Genomic DNA, 20,567 nt, shown 5'->3' with positions numbered 1-20,567 from the left:
GAATTTAAACTAAGCTAATCATAACCTCTTGATGTGCAGTGTATCCGACAAAACGGTGGTGAACATTCCGCGGCAGAACTAAAATTACAATCGCTTTGTTCACGGCGATTTAACTAAACTCTACGAGCAAACTCAAGGCAGAAAAAAATCCAGTAATTTATCGCTATCATCCATTGCTTACATGAAACTAACCTCACACTGGCAACACGAGCTGTCGCGTTACCAACCGATAATGATGATGATGTTTAGTTTGTGGGGCGCTGAACTACGGGTCACCAGCGCCCATACAAAATCCCAAATTTTCACAGTCCAGTTTTTTTTACAAAGTGCAATCGAGCCACTGTCACGAATGATAATGATGATGACAAGACAAACACGCAGTCCCCGGGCAGAGAAAATCACCATCCCGGCCGGTAATCGAACCCGGGACCCCATGATCCAGAGGCACCAACAACCAACCGATAAGCAGTACTCGTTGGCAAATGACTACAGACGACACAGATTTCAAACGAAAAAAGAATGACAGGAAGAAAAATAAGAGCAACTAAAAAGAGTCGATATGATTATGAAAATGGCGCGGCAAAGTGTTAGAAATAAAAAATTACATTCAAACCGCTTAATCGGATAACAAAAATAATCAAACTCTCTAGATTTGATTTAGAAATAAAAGAAAATTTCTCTGCATTTGACGAGTTTCGAACCTACGTCACTCTACACGCCAAGTTTATAAGCTAACTCCTGCACTATGCCGCAACACCGAATTTAGTACTTAAAAACTGTGGTGACCCAGTCGCAACGATGAACTGTGGCCTTAAAAAATTCGGCTTCACGCAATGTCGTGCGAAGCTTATCTATTAAGCCGATCGCTGTCATTATGACATCTGTAAATCGCGTCTTGTGCGGAAGAAAGCAGTAGTGTTTGGTCAGTGCAGCGTATGAAATGTGCAAATGTCATTAGCATCGTTGTGTGTGTGTGTGTGTGTGTGTGTGTGTGTGTGTGTGTGTGTGTGTTTTCAAATGGTTCAAATGGGTCTGAGCACTATGGGACTTAACTTCTGAGGTCATCAGTCCCCTAGAACTTAGAACCACTTAAACCTAACTAACCTAAGGACATCACACACATCCATGCCCGAGGCAGTGTTCGAACCTGCGACCGTAGCGGTCGCATGGTTCCAGAATGTAGCGCCTAGAACCACTCGACCACGTCGGCCGTGTGTGTGTGTGTGTGTGTGTGTGTGTGTGTGTGTGTGTGTGTTGTTTTTTGTGTAGTTATCATATATGGTGATATACGAAATAAAAGTGCCGCGCACTCGATTCGGGACCCAAACATATCAAGAAAGACTGCCGTATAAGGAACTGGAAGTGAATTGACCAATTGTTAGGCAGTTTGGCAACGGCCAACGGTTCGGGCGTGACGCTGAGTGCTCTTACTGGTGGAAACCAGCTCCAACGCGTGAAGTGTCAACTGTCAAGTAAATTTAATGAGACTATTGTTGTTGTGGTCTTCAGTCCTGAGACTGGTTTGATGCAGCTCTCCATGCCACTCTATCCTGTGCAAGCTGCTTCATCTCCCAGTACTTCCTGCAACCTACATCCTTCTGAGTCTGCTTAGTGTATTCATCTCTTGGCCTCCCTCTATGATTTTTAACCTCCACGCTGCCATCCAATGCTAAATTTGTGATTCCCTGATGCCTCAGAACATGTCCTACCAACCGGTCCCTTCTTCTTGTCAAGCTGTGCCACAAACTCCTCTTCTCCCCAATTCTATTCAATACCTCCTCATTAGTTATGTGATCTACCCATCTACTCTTCAGCATTCTTCTGTAGCACCACATTTCGAAAGCTTCTATTCTCTTCTTGTCCAAACTATTTATCGTCCATGTTTCACTTCCATACATGGCTACACTTCATACAAATACTTTCAGAAACGACTTCCTAACACTTAAATCTATACTCTATGTTAACAAATTTCTCTTCTTCAGAAACGCTTACCTTGCCATTGCCAGTCTACATTTTATATCCTCTCTACTTCGACCATCATCAGTAATTTTGCTCCCCAAATGGCAAAACTCCTTTACTACTTTAAGTGTCTTCCATTATCCTCGTTTTGCTTTTGTTAATGTTCATACTACATCCTCCTTTCGAGACACTGCCCATTCCGTTCAACTGCTCTTCCAAGTCCTTTGCTCTATATGACAGAATTACAATGTCATCGGCGAACCTCAAAGTTTTTATTTCTTCTCCATGGATTTTAATACCTACTCCGAATTTTTCTTTTGTTTCCTTGGATTTTAATACCTACTCCGAATTTTTCTTTTGTTTCCTTTACTGCTTGCTCAATATACAGATTGAATAACATCGGGGACAGGCTACAACCCTGTCTCACTCCCTTCCCAACCACTGCTTCCCTTTCTTGCCTCCCGACTCTTAAAACTGCCATCTGGTTTCTGTACAAATTGTAAATAGCCTTACGCTCCCTGTATTTTACCCCTGCCACCTTTAGAATTTGAAAGAGCGTATTCCAGTCAATATTGTCAAAAGCTTTCTCTAAGTCTACAAATGCTAGAAACGTAGGTTTACCTTTCCTTAATCTTTCTTCTAAGATACGTCGTAAGGTCAGTATTGCGTCACGTGTTCCAACATTTCTACGGAATCCAAACTGATCTTCCCCGAGGTCGGCTTCTAACAGTTTTTCCATTCGTCTGTAAAGAATTCGTGTTAGTATTTTGCAGCTGTGACTGATAGTTCGGTAATTTTCACATCTGTCAACACCTGCTTTCTTTGGGGTTGGAATTATTATATTCTTCTTGCCATATAAAAGATGACAGCCAAAAACAGTTGCAGGATAAAATTTTTTATTAAAATTCTTGACCAAGGTTTCGGTACATATAAATATACCTTCATCAGAAGTAAAACTTCTAAAATTACATCATGCAATGGAGAATAATAAAACAATTATGCCAAAGGCGTCGTCAGTAATTAAGACATCATGCCTTTGGCATGATTGTTTTATTATTCTCCATTGCATGATGTAATTTTAGAAGTTTTACTTGTGATGAAGGTATATTTATATGTACCGAAACCTTGGTCAAGAATTTTAATAAAAAATTTTATCCTGCAACTGTTTTTGGCTGTCATCTTTTATATTGAAGAATTTTAACAGTTGCTGTTGCAGACATGTTTAAAATCTTGAAATATTCTTCTTGAAAAGATAGCCTTAATGAAATTCTAAAAACGAAGTGAGCAATTATACAATCCAAAATTAGAAAAATTTTACTTTTTAGAAAAGTAACTTGGAAAAATGGTAAATGTGATGATGAAGGCATCCCCCGCTATTATTGTGAGGCTCTGAAAGTAGTGGGAACTAATGACCGTCTGTTTTACAATGCCTTTGCCATTACCATTTGATTCCTTTGCAAGCTATTGTCACGGAAACCTTTCATCAAATGATTTGATAAGCGTTACAGGTGATTATACTTTTCGTTCCAAGTGCGAGTGCAGTGAAAGTAGTACGATCGATTCTACATAATTCAGTACACCACGTCATACTTTTCGTTCCAAGTGCGAGTGCAGTGAAAGTAGTACGATCGATTCTACATAATTCAGTACACCACGTCATTTAAGGAAATACGAAAACCACACAAGTAACTTATTACTCGCCGTTCTAACATGCTGTTACTATTTAGAACTTTACATTTGCGACTTTGTAAAGCAAAACGACTGTGATATACACTTAATAGTAACTAAACAAAAAACCTTTCTTTGTTCCCAAAAATAACTAATTTCTTCGCTATGATACTCAGATGATTTGGCCAAAAATTATTTATGAATTCGGGTATTAGAATAGGAACGGAAGCTAAGTTCAGCATTTCGTTGAAGTCAGATCATTAAACAAGAACGTATGAAAATATGTCGCAGATGATTTACGTGTAAATTAAGATACTCAAAAGATGAAGGAAGTGTGACACATGACCATGTTGTGCCACACAAAACACTCCTGATTACAGGGCCGTAAAATACATTGAAGCAACTGGAAGACCATTTTTTTTACTACTGATTGCTATACGGAAAACACTGGAGGCAGCCGAGGAAAAGATAAATGTGGCTGTGTTAAATGTTCTTCCTTCTGTTATCTATAGCCTACGTCAACAGCTTGACAGTCAGAAGAATCCAGTGCAAACGGTTTTATGAACTAGAAAGGGTAGTACTGACGATCCAATTCATATTACGGTGTGCCCTTGCTGCAGTAACTGGGAGGCTGATTTCGTCGAGTATAGTACCCAGCACGCTTCAGAAAGGTGGTGTGTAACTGTCTACGGTAAGGCACCAGCCATGTGCGTTCTGCTCGTGGTTCCTTGCAGGAAAGATCGTTTGTAATGGACACACCAAGGCGTACACTGGGTTGCATATCCGTAGCAGACCTTCACTTCACCGATGAGTTCATTTCAGTTAGTAAAATATCCACGGACGCAGACTTTTGTAAGTTAACGCACTTTGTCCAATGTTTTCTCAGTGAGTATATTTTTTGGGCAGAACATGTAAAGAATTCAGCCTCAGTATAATGACAGGCAAATAAAAAAGCAATTGCTTTTGAAGGAAGAGGCTTGTAAGTTAACGTACTTTGTCCAATGTTTTCTCAGTGAGTATATTTTTTGGGCAGAACATGTAAAGAATTCAGCCTCAGTATAATACCAGGAAAATAAAGAAGCAATTGCTTTTGAAGGAAAAGGCTCCAAATGATCAAAAATTGTTGTCGATAATGAAATGTTAGAACAAATTAGATATTTTAGCTACCTAGGATTTTCCGTTACGTATCAATATGATCCACGCGGAGTTCGACTCTGTGTCCAAAATAGTTGGAGCCGTTCTTGCTGCCAGAGGCGGAAGTTGTGTCTACTAAATTTTGCACCCTGTGCTCCCCAAGTCACCTACAGATATAATCATTTATTCTTACGCACAACAAGTGAGTATTCGTTATTTGCAATCCTTTCTATCTTATGGTCAGTACACACTGACACCACTTGTGCTATAATAAACTAACACATTAACATTCATATTTCATACACGTTCTATGCACAGTAGAACAAAATGCTGGTTTTGTAGTTTTCAATTTTTTTTTTTTTTTTTTTTTTTTTTTGCCATTTCGCGATTTCTGAACGCCGTAACCATTTGAACTCATTTGACACAAGTTTTTCATTCTTATCATTGTTACTCATACTTAACTCTTGGATACCAAAGCATGTTATTTTAAAGTGTTTCTCATGACATTAAAAAATGAAGGTATACCGCTTTCATCGTTGAACACCGCTTAACACACCAGACGTAGTACCCATGAGCGATCAGACAGGCATAGAATTCCAGTCAAGATCACTGTACACCGACCGCTGACCAGCCGAAGTATCAACTTTCCAACCACAGATTGTCATCGATTTAACGGTGACGATTCAAGTAGTTTTAAGCAGGCGGAAGATTATCTGCATTTTATGGTCAAGAGTATTTAAACACGAACTGATGTTGGTTCCAAAGACACCAGCAATGTAACAAATAACATGAAGGAGTTAGAATTTCTGAAACTTCAGGGAAAGTCATCCGTTAAATTCTAGTGTAACAAAGACGGAATTTAATATTCTTTCTTAAACTTAGTGCAAAGACGTTATAAGATTTCTGGGCGTATCCATCTCACAGAGAATCGAAGCAATAATTCGCGGAACAGTTTTTTTTTTATTAATTTCACTATCACTCCCTTATACTTGCACTGACACAGCTAACATGACAATACAGAATTTCCATTCAAAAAATACCTTCAGACATGAAGTACATCTCTCACTGAATGTAATGCTTAAACAGTATAGGCATTTGGTTTATCAGCTGCAGAAGAGAGAAATACAAAAAAAAGTAATAAAAAGTGGTGGTGGTGGTGGTGGTTAGTGTTTAACGTCCCGTCGACAACGAGGTCATTAGAGACGGAGCGCAAGCTCGGGTTAGAGAAGGATTGGGAAGGAAATCGGCCGTTCCCTTTCAAAGGAACAATCCCGGCATTTGCCTGAAACGATTTAGGGAAATCACGGAAAACCTAAATCAGGATGGCCGGAGACGGGATTGAACCGTCGTCCTCCCGAATGCGAGTCCAGTGTGCTAACCACTGCGCCACCTCGCTCAGTGATAAAAAGTGGTCCTCTTATTTTGCAGACCAGTAACAACTTTGTCATTAAAGAAAACTCTAGCGCCATACATTTTTTTAAATATTTTCTCTCCCTTGCTACTACGTGGAACAAAATGTTTCTGTGTAAAAAAAATTCCCTCCTAAAAGCAAATAAAATTGTCATATTAAAATAATCAGGTACGAGAATTGGTATAATGTAACACATTGCTGTATCATCTGACGGCAGTAGGAACGCGTGCTTCGCTGCATACAACGATGCAGCTTCCATGGTCATATTCTCAAAGTTACATTCGCCCTCTCTATCCAATCCAGTTTTACTTTAACTTCAGAATTTCATTCTAAACAACTTCTCGCTAGGCCGCTGTGGAGAGTTGTTGCGAAATCTTGTAAATAGTAGTGAACGGCTAAAAGGTGTATTCGAAATTCACTTCTGTCAAGTTTTCTCCGGAATACAGAAGAGTACTGGCCAATTATAAGAGAGAACGTGGCCATTTTAAAAGCTATCTCCGCATTTTTGTGAAATTGTTTATCCCAGTCGTCGTTAAAGTGCAGCTAAGCCAACAAGTCACATCGCTCGGTCGTTTGTGTTCTTCACAGAATACAGTTTTGAAAAGAGGTTATAAGATGAACATCAACCAATGTGAAGTACGGGTAATGGAATATAATCGAATTAATTAATGCTGATAGATTCCGATTATGAAACGAGACTGTTATAAGGTCACAAGGTACTTTTTCGGCTCCACATTGCGTGAAAATCAGCTCCTGTTTCTTTCCTACACAATTACTTTACATATGTTTTACAATTTTTTAGTTTATAATAGTTAACGCATAACAGTTTCCAAACAATTTTCAGGCATTTTGAACAAATTAGGATATATTGACTTTTATAAAAACAGTAACAGGAAAATTTATGTACAAAATTCACTAAAACGCTTTTGCAAATGCAGGTGTCACTTCACTCCAAAAAACACGTATGAGGGAGAAAATTTTTTTATCAGATATCTGAGATACCAGATCTATTCTGTTTCGGATATTATGCTTCCGCGTATTACGTACTTGTTTATTAACCAGAAGAACGATTATATCTTATATTTCAAATTTGAGAATATTCTTCTACTAAAAAAAAAAGACTTATTCCTCTATAATGTAGTTGAAACTGCAATAAAGCTTAGTTCTACTAGATAGATATAGACAACTGCAGATTACGGAAAAAAATTGTGCAATGCTTTATAAACTTGAGGAGATATGTGTCGCTAAATTCTGAAAAATACAACTTCCGGATAACTGCAAACGAATATGAATTCTATTAAACTGTGCCTGAGAAAAATTGCTGAAGTGTAGTTTCTATTTTGCTACATTTCGTTGTCTTAAGAGGTTCCTCTTCTGGCTTCTTTTGTGACGAATAGCGAATCTTTTAACTTCTTGAACCGCAGCTCATCTCAGGCAATCAATAGATCATTCATATTACGAGACACTTTATGCCCTAATTTCTCAACACTTCCAATCTAAAATACTTGTAGCACGTAGGCAACAATCTTTCAGTAGGATGTACGCAAAACATTTTACCAAAGCAAAACTAAACAAGGGTAAAGATGATTATTTACAGATGTGGGAAACCAGCGATGTTAACAACATGAACAGTATACCCCCAAGAGAACCGTTAGAAGAAAAAATTTTCCTGTTGTTTGAGAAATACTAATAGTTTTCTATTTACTATATAGCGGTCATACTTCATTCTAAACCCAATCAAGTGTAAATCGGTGCAATCAGGAAAGACTAATATTTTAATTAATTTAATGAAGTTATAAAAATCATGATTATAAAGTTAAAAACCATGATTTTTAGTCATTCAAAAGTACTCTGTAACCACAAGTAGCCAATGAGTTTTGCTAATTCGGCTGCGAAATAACTACTGATGGCCAAGAGACAGAGGATATAAAACGCAGATTGGCAATTACAAGAAACGTGCTCCTGAAGAAGATAAATTTGTTAATATCGAATATAGACTTACGTGTTAGGAAGTTTTTTTCTGAAGGCGTTTGTCTAGAATGTAGCCTTGTGTGGGAGTGAAACGTAGGGAATAAGTAGTTCAGACAAGATGACAATATTAGCTTTGGAAATGTGATGCTACAGGAGAATGCTGAAAATTACATGGGTACATCAAATAACAAATGAGGTGATCCTGAATCGAGATGACGAAAAAAGAAGTTAGTGGCACAAATTAACTAAAAGACGGGTACTGTTTGCAAGACAATTCTGAGTCATCAAAGAATCGTCAGTTTAGTAATGGGAGGAAGCGTGGGTGGTAAAAGTTTTAGGAGACCAGGGCTTAATTACAGTAAGCAGGTTCAAATGGATTTAGGTTTCAGTAGTTAAGCAGAGGTGTAGACACTTGCACGGACTAGACTAGCGTGAAGAACAGTTTTGTACTGAAGACCATAAAAACAACAAGAACAACAACACTCAAGCGGTTAGTGCGTTCTATGAAACGACCCTAGTAGCGTACGGGACGAAATGTCACATATTTAAAACGAAACTAAAAGTAGCTGAAAGAAGGACAAAACACAATTTGTCATTCGAATCCACTGACTGGCAGATGTTTGATGTGAATAACTTGAGTCACTGAACGGCGCTGACACTGTACCGAAAGCCGAAGTACATTCTTAATCTGAGAGACCCATTTTCTGGAATGACGTTTCGGAAAACGCTCTCCTGAGCGTTTGTTTCGTTAATTCCAGAAGAATTACAGAAAGTATTCACTGAGACGGACTGCAATGTTTGGTTCCTGTTGATTGTTGTTTCCTGTACAGAACTTTGTGGTGTGCGAAATAATTTTTACTGTAGAGCAAAATGAACTGTGAACGTTTTGTCGCCTACAAGTTGGGACAGCTACTACTTAAACTGCTGCAGGCGGGAGGTGTTGACTGAACGGTTATCACAGAAAACTGAAATGCACAACACGAGGCGGCTTATCGCCCGCCTGCTAACAGTTTACAGCTGCTTAGCACGTGCGCTGCGCCCTGTTTACATAATTCAGGTGCCTCTGCGACTGATGTTTTTACCTGATGCCTCGTGCGCGCATTTTTCAGTTGTCTTCCGCGTATCACACAACCCCAACAGACGCTTATAACGACCGTGCAGAGTGAAGCAATCGTCTTTAAAGTACACTAAGATGACAAAAGTCATGAGATAGCGATATGCACATTCACACACAAGGTATAAAGGCGCAGGGCACAAGATATAAGAGGGCGGTGCATTGGCGGAGCTGTCATTTGTACTCAGGTGATTCATGTGAAAAGGTTTCCGACATGACTGTGGTTGCACGACGGGAATTAAAAAGACTTTGAACGCGGAATGGTAGTTGCAGTTAGACGCATGGGGCATTTCATTTCGGAAATCGTTAGTGAATTCAATATTTCGAGAATACCACGACGGAGTGGCCGATGGCCTTCGCTTAACGACCGAGAGCAGCGGATTTGCGTAGAGTCGTCAGTGTTAACAGACAAGCAACACTACGTAAAATAACCGCAGAAATCAATGTGGGACGTGCGGCGAACGTACCCGTTAGAACAGTCCGCCCAAACGTGGCGTTGATAGTCCATGGCAGAAGACGACCGACGCGAGTACCCTGGTTAACACCACGGCATAGCATGCGGCGCCTCACCTTGGCTCGTGACCATGTCAATTGGATCCCAGGCGACTAGAAAACCGTGTCGTGGTCACATGAATCCCGATTTCAGGTGGTAAGAGCTGATGGTACCGTTCGAGTATGGCACAGACCACACAAAGAAATGGATTCCAGTTGTCAACGAGGCACTGTGCAAGCTGGTAACGGTTCCATACGAGTGTGGGCGGTGTTTTCGCGGTAGACTGGGTTCTTTGGTCCAAATGAAGCAATCATTGACAGGAAATCGTTATGTTCGGCTACTTGTAGGCAATTTCCAGCCATTCATGAACTTCATGTTCCCAAATAACGATGGAAATTTTGTGGATGACAGTGCGCAAAGTCACCGGATCACAATGAATCCCGATTTGTTTGAAGAACATTCTGGATAATTCTCGCGAATGGTCTGGCCACCCGGATCGTCCGACATGAGACCCACCGAACATTCATACGTTATAATCGAGAAGACAGTTCGTGCACAAAATCCGGCACCGGCAACACTTTCGCAGTTATGGACGGCTATAGAGGAAGCAGGCTCAGTATTTCTGCAGGGGGCTTTCAGCGACTTGTTGGGTCCGTGGCATGTCGTTCTGCTGCACTAGTCCGAGTGAAAGGAGGCCCGACACGATATTAGGCGGTATCCCATGACTTCTGTCACCACAGTGTAATGTACGCAACTTATATCCCCCTTGTCAGTATGGGGATCTGGTAAATTTTGCCCGTTTTTATAACGTTATCCAATATTTGTTACTGATAAACCGGCTGAAGTTCGCATCATTATTCTAACACAGAATTTTAAAGTCTTAATGAATTTCAACAGTGATGTTTTGGAGGAGATGTGATACCCTTTATACAGGATGAGGAAGCTAAAACAGGCTTCGTATATATCCAGAGCGAGTAATATGTTGAGACATTGTTTTCGTTAATTATAGTGGACACTGTGGCGAATTTTACGATGCACGCAATTAATTTTTAACGTTTACAGCTTTTGAATTATGAAGCCGATTTTTTTAAATGGAACTACAATTTTACTGTGATATTTGAAGGAGCCTTCGATCAGGACTTCAACTATGTTCTGACATCAGAAGAAGAGGTCCATAACAGTCGTAAATTCACGCTGTCTCATACGTCGCTATCTTTTTAAAGGTTAAAGCCGCTACTTCACATTCAAATAGCTCCTCAGCTGGTCTCACAAGGCTGGGTGCAGCCTGTTACAATCCTCCCAAAGGGCGGCTACTCGAACATGAAGAAAGAAAAGATCCTGGGACTGTCAGGTATGGAGAGGAAGATGATGTCATAAGAAGCTCCTGAGAAATTAACGGTGAACGTTGGAAGGGTCGAGGTTGTGCATCGCAAAATAACGACTTTTCTTTCCTCCTAGCTGTAGTTTAACCACAATTTTTAGAAACAGATAATTTATATGGACTAACATTCGTATGATAAACGCACTTTGAAATATTAAGTACTTCAAAATTTGTCTTTTATAAAGCTCAATAAAATTAAATTCCAGTGTTTGTTTAAAAATACAGACTTCCCTGAGATTTTACAAAATTCCTGAGATTCCCTGAGATTTCCCTGATTTTTCCGGGTTAACCGTAATTCACTGAGAATTCCCGGGTACCCTGTCCCACCAAGGAAAAAGCCCTCCCAGTTCTAGAACTGAACGTATGTCCTCTGCTTGACAGTCGGACTCGCCGTCCACCCAACTCCAGAGGCAGGCTGATCCTGATATTTAACAGATCATGGGCGATCAAAATTAAACATCTGCAGTTGGGGCTTAAGAGCAACGTTTCTTTTACAGTAATCCCGGCACTGAGAACCCGACGCGTAACAAATTGTCGGAATAAGCATTGCTGATTTTCATTATTACTGGCTTTGTTCGGTACACAGCAACCAATAAATAGAAATCCATATTATTAACAGCAGTGAAACTACTTAGAAAAAGGGCTCTTAGTTTTCTCATTCAACTGCTGATTGCAAAAACTCACACACACATGCCTCACTGCGAAGCCAACCACCTGTATTACGGATATTGTCCTAACCTTCAGTCCCTACATCTCTGTAACACATGCAAAGAACCCCACGACAGCAAACCTGGACTGATCGGCCAATCTGCCACATCGACACATCACTTCAACCACAAAGCTCACTATGCCCTGCTCCCCCAACTGAAGATATCATCCACTTCATTACCATTGTCCTTCATAAATATCCATCCATTTGAGCGTTCACAGATTCCCCGTAAAGTCTCCCAGACTACCCAGCCCACGTTCAATTTAAATGCCACTGCCACGTCCTCACAAATCCCTTCCCACTTCCTGTTTTCACGACTACTCACCGTCCTATTTTCCCACTCAACCTTGTGCAACAAATCCAACCCCACACCATCCATTCTCACACCTCCCGAAACCACGACCGTCGGAAACCTCTTCTTTACGTCTGTAACTCCAATTCAATTAACTCTCCTCATCCTCCGTCCACTCACCACCATTATCTCTCCTCAGCTATCCATTTTCTGGAGTTTGTCGTCAAGCAAGAAGACACCAGCATCACCTTCCGCAACTTACCGCCTCTAGGCAATTCGACACATAACGTAAGTTTCACAACATTAGCATCAGCCTGTTTTTAGCATCTATTTTTCTCATCTCTCTATGTTTTTAAAACCACGTTTACATTTTACAAGCTGTTAGCTCTGAGCACTATGGGACTTAACATCTGAGGTCATCAGTCCCCTAGTACTTAGAACTACTTAAACCTAACTAACCTAAGGACATCATACACATCCATGCCCGAGGCAGGATTCGAACCTGAGACCGTAGCGGTCGCGCGGTTCCAGACTGAAGCGCCTAGAACCGCTCGGCCACCCCGGCCAGCGAAATGACAATAAATAAGAAAAAAGGTAATTATTATTATTATTATTATTATTATTATTATTATTATTATTATTATTACTACTACTACTACTACTACTACTACGAGGCCTGTTTTTTAAGTAAGTACCGTTTTGAAATTAAAAAAAGACGTGTTAAAATATATTAATAATTTTATTTTTACGTGAAAGCCTGTACCTTAATCTACGCACTGACGCCATTACAGTCTGATTCTTCGTTGTTTACGTTGTGTACTGAGTGTTTAAAATGCCTCCGATAATCGTGAGTCCCGCCAATTGTGAAGTACGGGCCGTAATAAGATTTCTTAGTGCTAAAGGCCTAAAAGCGATCGATATTCATCGTGAGATCTGTGCAGTTTACGGAGAAAACATTTTGAGTGATGGAATGGTAAGAAAGTGGGTGAAAGCGTTTAAAGATGGCCGCACAAATGTGAATCATGAACAACGGAGTGGGCGTCCTTCGGCCTTTAATGAAAGTTTGGTGTAGGAAGTGGACAATAAGGTGAGAGAAAACAGACGCTTTACGATTTCCTCCTAGCGGGATGACTTTCCTAATGTTTCTCGTAGTGTTTTGTATGGCACTGTGACCGAACACTAGAATTACCGAAAATTGTGCTCACGTTGGGTACCGAAAATGTTGACGGATGTGCACAAAACCAAACGTTTAGACAGTGCATTGACTTTCCTTGATCGGTAACACAACGACGGTGATGATTTCTTAAGCCAGATTGTTACGGGCGATGAAACATGGGTGCCCTACGTCACACCAGAATCAAAGCAACAGTCCATGGAAATTGAGCAAGGGCATCGGTTTGCTGCAAGACAATGCCCGTCCGCATGCGGCGAATCAGACCAAATATCTCATCACATCTTTCCGATGGGAAACTCGAAATCATCCGATCTTGCGCCCAGTGACTACCATCTGTTCCTGCACTTGAAGAAACACCTGGACTGTCAGCGTCCTCAAGACGACGACGAAGTCAAAACAGTGGTGATGCAGTGGTTAACAAGTCAGGCGGCAGAGTTCTATGAGGAGGGTATTCAAAAAGTGGTACAACGTTATGACAAGTGCCTCAATATTGATGGAAATTATGTAGAAAAGTAGATTAAGGTACAGGCTTTCATGTAAAAATAAAATTATCGAGATATCTTAGCACGTCTTTTTTTAATTTCAAAACGGCACTTACTTAAAAAACACGCCTCGTATTATTATATGCATGAAATATGTAAATCTCCTAAGAGGAATAACAATCCAATGGCACACTTCGTAGTAAGGTATGGTGTGATAACTTAATTTCTTTGGCCGGCCGCGGTGGTCTAGCGGTTCTGGCGCTGCAGTCCGGAACCGCGGGACTGCTACGGTCGCAGGTTCGAATCCTGCTTCGGGCATGGGTGTGTGTGATGTCCTTAGGTTAGTTAGGTTTAAGTAGTTCTAAGTTCTAGGGGACTTATGACCTAAGATGTTGAGTCCCATAGTGCTCAGAGCCATTTGAACTTAATTTCTTTCTCAGAACAAAAAGTATTCCTACAATTGAACTAGTCTTTTAGTAACATGTTGTTACGTAAATATTAGTAAGGGGCCACCCTGTTCACAGACAACTGGTGGGGAGAGAGTGGTTCTGCTGCGTCCTGGCATACAGAGGCAGACAAACGAGTTCTTTGAGCGGGATGGCTTATCTCTGACCTCGCAAGGGCTAACGGCGGCTTACGGCGGAGGAGGCGCTGCACTGTGGCGAACCTGTGCCCTTATGCCACCGAACAATGTGTCACTTATCATCGGCCCAACCCGTCCCGAATGAAATTAATCCACTCTTCCAATCACACAGATACTCGATGCAAATACCTTGTATGTAGTTAGGCAACGTAAAGTGATAAATAAAAAATAAGATAGTAAAATAATATACAGGGTGTCCTACAAAAGGGTTCACACTGTTCGAACTTTAATAACTAGAACAAATGTAATAAAAACTAGAAATTTTTGAGTCACACGGGTGGCCACGCTATTACTGATGTTTTACTGTTGAAGTTCATAATGTCCTCGACCGGCAGCAATATAGCGTTTGGAACGCTGCAAAACAGATCGACGCTCCTGTCTTATGGTTGCCATCGGAATGGATTCACAGGCAGTCATAACCGCCTCTCTCACGTTATCCAGCGTACGTGGCTTCGTGGTGAACCCTGAGTCCTTCAGAGTTCTCCACAGAAAGAAGTCTAATGGCGTTACATCCAAAGATCTGGGTGGAACACTTCCCAACAAATGTTTCATCCAGCACATCACGCTGGCAATATAACGGTGCACCGTCTAGTTAAAAAAAATGTTATCTCGGTACAATTTAAGAACAGTTGGTACAATTCGTTCCTGCAATATGGTTTAAGATCCTTGGCACCTGTCGCTGTTCCTTTAAAAAAAAATGGCCCTTTAAGTCCTCTGACATATTTGTACACACCACACCACACTGATAATCCAGGACAATCAACAGTTCGTTATTCTGTAACATGGGGATTCTTTCTTGCACAGTGCACACAGTAATGACGATTGATGGTTCCATTCAAATTAAACGCCGCCTCATCAAACGAAACAATGACATCAGTCAACTGCTCAGTATCGCAAATATAGTCACAAAATTCGAGGCGCGTATTAGGATCGTGCACATTCATCGCGTGAAGCAACTTGTGAATGTAGGGTTTCCAATTTGCTTACTTTAAAATGCGCTGAACACTTGATCTGCTTACACCTCACTCATGCGCAGCTTGCCGTATTGACTACTTAGGGGAATATTGTGGAAGTTTTTAGCACTGAATCTACCGCTCTTTCGACCGCTGTTGTTTTCTTCGTGCTACACCGACCCTTTATCAGATCAAGCACACTTCCTACCCTCTCAAATCTGTCGCGTTATTTCGTAAATGTTACACGCGACGGTGGAGCAGTATCAAATTCTGGGCGCCATCGTCTCTGCACTTCCTTCATCTTTCCACATTTCCACTGACTTCTAAAGCTCACGTTATTTCCTTGAAGGACAAGTTTGCACCAGTCTTGTTATTTACGTATATTTACTGGCTACTGTAAATACGTGTGACGTCAACGTGCAGTAACTTCCAGAGACGGGAGGTGGCAGCACTGGAAGTGGACGGTATATAAAGCGTGTCAGGAGAAGCCGGAAAACAGTGTAGAAAATGCGGGAACGGAGCGATTTATCTATCGTCCGAAAGAGCATTATCACTGACTTTCGGGGCAAGGATGGAAGTATTTCCCAAACGGCTACGTTTGTAAACTGTTCGCGTGCCGCCGTACTTAAAGTATACCGTTTATGGCAAAATCACGCTGTCCAAAACCGGCACCGAGGCAACTATGGCGCACTAGGGAGCCATAGATGACAGGGGTGAACGATGGCTGCGGAGACGTGTACGGGTGAATTAAGGTGCAACTTTTGAGAAACGGACCGCCCAAATGAACCGAGGGGTTACCAACGGTGTTCTCTCAACGACCGTTCAGCGAACTTTGCTGCGTATGGGCCTATGCATCATGCGCCTGGTTGATGCACCGATCCTGACTGTTGTCCATCGGCGACGAAGAATGGAATTTACACACCAGTACCGCAACTTGACGTCCACTGAAAGGCGACATGTGACCTCTTCAGATGAATCACGTTTAATGCTCCATCGGACAGACGGCCGTTGCCATGTATGGCGTGAAACGTCTGAAATCGTCGGTAGGGTCCAGGCCAGGGCGTTATGGTCTGTGGAATGTCTTCATGGTATTTCCTGGATGATATTATTGTTCTGGACAGCATAACGGATCATCATATGTATGGATCTATCCTTAGGAACCACATCCAAGTCGATATGCAGTTTGTTTTCCCTCGGCATGATGCCATCTACCAGCAAGGCAATGCAATGTTTAACACAGCTTGTAATGTACGTCCGTGGTTCGAAAAGCGACAAGATGAGTTTACCGTACTCCCCTGGGCACCCGACTTGCCGGGTTTAAACCCCGACGGGAATGTGTGGGACCACCTCGATCGGGCTGTACGCACAATGGGTCCTCAACAGAGAAACGTAGCCCAACTGACCACGGCACTGGAGTCAGCATGGCTCCACATCCCCGTCGGTACCTTCCAGAACGTCACCGGCAGTCTTCCTGCACGCCTCGAAGCGGTCCGTGCTGCAGAAGGTGGTTGCCAGTCTTTGACATGTGGCCACATTGATTTGACTGGACAGTGCGTAATCACAACTTGATCGGGGTATCATTAAAACCTCCTCAATTATTTATGTTCAAACAGTGTGAGCCTCTTTGTGGGGCACCTTTATAAGAGAAAGGACGGCAAGGTTTCGCATGTCATTGTCGACGATGACGACAGACGCGAAGCTCAAGCTCGCTTTGGAGAAGTAAATCGTGGAAACATCCCGACATTTGCCTTGAGCAATTTAGTGAAATCAAGGCAAATCTAAATCTGCATGGTCAAACGGGGATTTGAAACATCTTCCGGGATACAAGCCTCTTGCCTTACCAATGCTCTACCTTCGCTAGGTTAACATGATTCTTCGCTTTTTCCCTTGCTGCAATTAGTGTAGTGCCGAAAGGATTTAAGAATAATGTGTCTGGAATATAAGAATCGGCCACTGGTAGACATAACGTTTATATATATCCACATCAAATCATTCAACAAATACCACATAGATATTCATACTCTATGGAGTATGAGACTTTTTACATTTTTAATAGAAAAGAAATTGGTTAGTAACGAGTGCCTTGCACATTAGCTTCTTGAGAATTATTCCGCTACGGTCGCAGATTCGAATCCTGCCTCAGGCATGGATGTGTGTGATGTCCTTAGGTTAGTTAGGTTTAAGTAGTTCTAAGTTCTAGGGGACTGATGACCTTAGAAGTTAAGTCCCATAGTGCTCAGAGCCATTTGAACCATTTGAGAATTATTGTGTACAACCCAGCCACTTCAGGTGGAGACAATAGTCCTCTCAATAACTCGGCTCCGTTCGCAGCCGGTGCCCATTTATACAAGGACGGAAAATGTAGCAGCACCAAGGGACTGTGCGATATAAACGAAAGATCTCTATACCAATTTCGAGCCAGTCGCATAGGACTGGCACTGATAGCACCATTATGAGGATGCAAATCAGGTTTGCTTTAAATCCGCGCTGTAACGATGGTGAGCGGTAGTTACCGTTGAAATTGGACGTGGTGAGCTCATGTTAGCGAAGAATGCTTTTAGGCGACATAGACGCCATTATCAACACCTCACTGACTTTGAACGAGGTCGTGTAATAAGGCTACGAGGAGCTGGATGTTCCTACTGTGATACTGCACAAAGACCTGGCCGAAATATAGCCACTGTACGTGACTGCTGGCAGCGGTGGTCACGAGAATGTACGCTCGCAAGAAGACCGGGCTCCAAACGGCCACGTGGCACTACCGAGAGAGAAGACCATCGTGTTCGACGTATGCCTCCACCGCATCGTACTGCATCTGCAGCAGTAATTTCAGCAGTACTTGGCACCACAGTGACACAAAGAACTGTTACAAATCGGTTCCTTTAAGGACAGCTCCGAGCCAGGCGCTCTCTAGCGTGCAATCCACTGACATCAAACCACCGCCATTTGGACTTCAGTGGTGTCAAACGGGAGCTTATTGGAGGGCAGGATAAGATTTGTTGTAGTTTCTGATGAAAGCTGGTTCTGCCTCGGTGTCAATGATGGCCGTGTGTTGGTTAGGAGGAGGCCAGCTGCGAGCCTGTAACCAACCTGTCTGCGTGCTAGACACACTGGACATACGTCTGGAGTTATGGTCTGGGGTGCGATTTCGTATTACAGCAGGAGTACTCTCGTTGTTATCCCACCGTGACTACAAATTCGTACGTCAACATGGTGATTCGACCTGTTGTGCTGCCATTCATGAACAGCATCCAGGGCATGTTTTCCAACAGGATAACGCTGGCTAACTTTAATACAGTATCAGACGGGTTGTTCAATGAAATAAGAAGGAAATGAGAAGCTGTCCCACCAGAACCATCGAAATCTGTTTTAACTGCAGGTTCGGCTAAGTAGGACCTCAAGAGTCCAGTGAAATCAAGTAAACGTTCTGTGAAAAAAGAAAACGTCACATTTTTTAAAAAAAAAGCTTGATTACAGAACATAGCATGGAATTCATAACAAGCAAAATTTGTTTATATTAATGAGAATATTAAAGCAACATTTTAAGAAGCATTGTTGAGTTACAGAATTGAAATGATTCCATGAAATGCAGTTTTTGTTTTTGTTTTTTAAATGATCTACTGAAATGTTTGTGTCCCTCGTAATCGGAGTTGTATCAGAAGCCGGACATGTTCAGCATCCTGTCCATGTAGTGTAACGATTAACATGCTTTGCTAGAAGTTTAACTAAAATCAGTGTTCAAATGCCCACTGTAGCCGTCTTTTATATACTTCTGACAGTTCACAGTACGGCACAGTACACTGTTCTACGTTGTGTATGGAAGGCGGTATTCAACTATGAACGCCAGTGCCATGGTGTATGCCTTACGGGAGAGCAAAGGCTCAACGATCGACCTCAAACAGGGATTCAGAAAAAAACAATAGAAATCATTTCGGTTTCAACAGGCGAACAATAAACAAAGGAGTGCCCTACAACGATGTTTGTTGTGCGAGTCTATGGAATTGCTGAACTGATTATTTTCGGTGTCAATGGTAGTAACCGTCATTCCACACAAAAGTACATAGATTAAAAGCGTACGGCAGCCTGTAAATTAAATTCGTCGTAAAGGAGTAAACTCAAAGCGGTTATCGATTACCGACAACTTGTATCATCTGCCTGTGTAGACTCGGTTGCTCTTCTGAAGAGCATCGTATTATCAATGAAATGACACTTCAGTCAGCTGGAAATGTATGATTTGGCGCTTAATTCAGAGAGATCGAATTACGAATGCACACTATGAACCAAAATCTCCCGACACCACTCTGAACGCTCTTTGCGTTATGTCTAGTTGTCTATCTGACGGCATGTTAAAATACAGCTACAAAACGTCGACTTCGTTGTTGTGAATCGTATTAGTGGGACTTTTACTTTCATCTAGATCATAAATATTTGACAGTAATTTGATTTTAACACAAGTACATGATCGTAAGTTTTTAATACTGAATAATTCAAAAAGCTCCCGTGTATCATTAAAACCTTCACCTTTTGATATGTTGATTTCTATCTGGATTTGTGCCGAGTACGAGGCGTGGAATGAATGATAAGGTATTAACAGAAACTAGTATGTACTACAAGGTACCCAAAATATAATTGGCTCAAAGAGGTGTTTTCGGGATTTTGTGGCAACTTAATCTAAACAGCAAAAAAAGAGAAAAATATCCAGAACGAGTCCGAACAGCAAACATGGTTAAAATTAAGGACAGCCTGACTAAACCTCCAAAAAATCGCAACGCCTGATGGCTGTGTAAGTGAGAAGTAAGACCTCATTGTATAAGAACGTTATCAAAAAGGACCTGCATTCTTATCCTTACAAATTTTCTGCTGTGCATGCGTTACACGGGAAAGCTCCCGTATCTTCCTGCGTGTATTCAGCTCTGATGGGGGTTTCCGAACGAAGCGGCAGCGGGATATTTGGATCCTCAGTTTCTTTTCTTGAGGTCAGGTCTGGTTCTGTTTGTCGAGATATTATACATCAGAAAATCTTCATTATTTTGTAGCACACTGAACATCCGTTGCAGGATCTCAATATGTGTGTTTAGTGCGCAATTCCAGGGATAGTTTTATTTTCAGCACAATGTGCAACAAATACGACGAGGAAAACGTTTATTTGCGTTGATGATGAACAAACATTTACCTTCTGCTAA

At 41.6% G+C, this 20,567-nt stretch overlaps 1 long non-coding RNA gene across 1 annotated transcript in view; it reads right to left on the bottom strand.

Moving 5' to 3' along the window:
* Positions 1-20,567, bottom strand: part of LOC126251444 (uncharacterized) — a 313,933-nt gene that overhangs the window by 108,650 nt on the left and 184,716 nt on the right. The window lies entirely within an intron of this gene.

This window comes from Schistocerca nitens, chromosome 4, assembly GCF_023898315.1.
Source record: "Schistocerca nitens isolate TAMUIC-IGC-003100 chromosome 4, iqSchNite1.1, whole genome shotgun sequence".
Lineage (NCBI taxonomy): Eukaryota > Metazoa > Arthropoda > Insecta > Orthoptera > Acrididae > Schistocerca > Schistocerca nitens.
The sequence above is the reverse complement of the archived record's forward strand: the minus strand, read 5'-3'. Positions and strand labels throughout refer to the sequence as shown.